Here is a 2,743-nt window from a genome sequence, read left to right on the forward strand (position 1 = left end):
GACTCTGTGCGACCCCATAGATGGCAGCCCACCAGGCTCCCCGTCCCTGGGATTCTCCAGACAAGAACAATGGAGTGGGTTGCCATTTCCTTCTCCAATGCACGAAAGTGAAAAGTGAAAGTTAAGTCACTCAGTCATGTCCGACCCTCAGCGACCCCATGGACTGCAGCCTACCAGGTTCCTCTGTCCATGGGATTTTCCAGGCAGGAGTATTGGAGTGGGGTGCCATTGCCTTCTCCGAACATGATTGCTACCATTTACTAAGTCCTGGCAATAGACTAGACACTTACTCACTTCTATTTTATACATGCTCAGGGAGCTTAAGTAACTCCCCTAAAGTAGTGAATGAAAGGTACATGATATAAACCCAGACCTGCCCAGCTGCAATGCTTTGTGAGCTTTCCCTGTCACTCTGCAGTCTCCATGCAATTAACCAAAGCACAACCCAGAGGGTTATGAAAAAAAAAAACAGCAAACAGTATGTTTCCTCTGCCAACAAATGGGGAACTAACTCGAGTAGTCACCGCCTTAAGGTAGTTGTTTATGATGTAGACATCATTGGTGGAGCTCGACAGCCTTTGGTGATTTATAAACATACCAGGGACTCACTCGCCCATCAGCATGTCTCCTTGAGCGCTTTCAAACGCATGCTTAATCAGTCAGTTTCACCCCTAGGTTTAGGTGTATGGCTGGCCATTTTATTTTAAAATCAATGGTCCATTTTCAAATAGTTTTAGGTTTATAGAAAAGTTGCAAAAATATTACAGGAAGTTCCTATATACCTTGCATTCAGTTTCCCCTAGTTATTTTCTTTTTTAAACATTTTTTATTCCAGCAACTTCCTTGGCAGTCCAGTGGTTAAGACTCCATGCTTCCACTGCAAGGGGTTCAGGTTTGATCTCTGGACCAGGAACTAAGAGTCTGCATGCTGTACAGTGTGACCAAAAATTACACAAAAATTTTTTATTACAACCACAATAATGAATTGATAACAACAGAAAAAGTTACCTCTACCCTTTGCTGTTTGGAACCCACCCAAATAAGTGACTCAGAGAACTCTCAGAAAGAGGTGCCAGGGTGTGTGTAAGGCAGCTACAAAGGCTCCTGCAGAACAAGCAGCTCCAGATAAGAACCTGGGACTCGTCCCTGAGTGTCTGGAGAGAGGAAACATTAGACTCTAGCTTGAACTCCGTACAACCCAAAGCAAAGAATTTGGTCTCAGGTCAAAAAGGTATGTCTTTTTCAAATCCCACAGCTCAGAGATTTATGTTTCAGGGTTATCCCTGGTGTCCTTGACATGTCATCTTTCCCATGTCTCAGTATTCTTGGAAGCCTCTGAAAATACTCACAGAAAAGAGCAAACTTAAACAGTTTGGGTGGTGGTGACACAACTGGATTCACGCTGTGAAAATTCGAGGTACACGCTTAGGGAAAGGGCACTTTTCTGTGTATATGTTGTATTTCAAGAGAATTTTTTTTTTAAATGGCCTGTAATTCCAGTATTGATAGTAGTGGGAGTTTTGGTGTTTTGTTAAGAGGAGAGAGTTGTTAACTTTCTTTTTCTTTGCTTCTTCTAGAAAATGCCTCTGGCCTGGCCTGTGCTGTTGGTGTTGGCTTTTTTGGTGCGTTTTTTCTATCATTTCTCTCACTCAAAGATAGGTATCTTTGTCTTTATGAAACATTTCTAAAATATCTGTATTATCAGCTCTGCTGGAATCTAAATTATTCAAATTGGTCCGGAGAACACAGTTCCATTTAGGATCAGGTGAGTCCTGTCCTGCTGCTTCTAGGTGGCCTCGTCAGTGACCAGAATTCAAGGGCAGGCGTCGGCCCCGCAGTGTGTGGCGACAAGGTACCCCAACAGAGGGTGAGTGCTGGGAAGTTCTCACCTTTCCCTACTAGTTACGCCTGAGCTTTCACGATGTGCCTGAGTCTCCAATTCGTCCCCTAGCACCTTAAACCCCAGTTGCCTAGCTACCATGCATGCAGGTGCACACACACCACTGGCCTCTTTGCGAACCTGGGTGAGGCCTTCCCAACTCCCCAGGCAAGTCATCCGTCCTTCACTCCTTGTAAACACACGTCAAGGCACACATTTTGTACTGCTCTTACTCCTGTATGTGTCCCTTTCCTCATTCATTCAACAAATTTACTGAGTGCCTGCTTTCCTCACTCAACAAATATATCTATTGGGCAGCTCTGTTATGCCAGATGCTGGTACATAAAAGCAATCAGCAATGAGCAAGACTGACCTATCCTTGTAGAGCTCAGTCAAGTGAGGGAGACAGACATCAATTAACTAACCACATATAGACCTTTACAGTTACAATCGGGACGGAAAGTCAAGGGGTGATTTAAGAGGTACTAAGCAGCAGGACCTGAGTAGATTGAGGGGAGAGGGGCAGTGAGGGAAGGTCACCGCCCGAAGGTGCAAAGTAGCTTGAGATCTGAAGGATGAATGGGAGTTCACCGGGTGAAGGGGGAGAATGTTCCAAGTCAAGGGAATAACAGTGGGAAGGCTGAGGTTGGGTGGAGCTGTGCTTTGAGTGACCCAGAGGCCGGTGCGGCTGGATCCAACTTTGAGTGAAGAGAGGGTGGGAGCCACCCCTACTCCTTTGGGGCCATGTTAAGAGTGAGATTTTTCCCAAGAGTAGTGTGAAGGGTTGGAGGGGGGAGTGGTGATCCCAGCACATCTGTCTCAAGAAGCTGACTCTGGCTGGCTGCAGTGCTATTAAACCACGGT

The sequence above is a fragment of the Bison bison genome, unplaced genomic scaffold (assembly GCF_000754665.1).
Source record: "Bison bison bison isolate TAMUID 2011002044 unplaced genomic scaffold, Bison_UMD1.0 scf7180017864375, whole genome shotgun sequence".
NCBI classification, from domain to species: domain Eukaryota; kingdom Metazoa; phylum Chordata; class Mammalia; order Artiodactyla; family Bovidae; genus Bison; species Bison bison.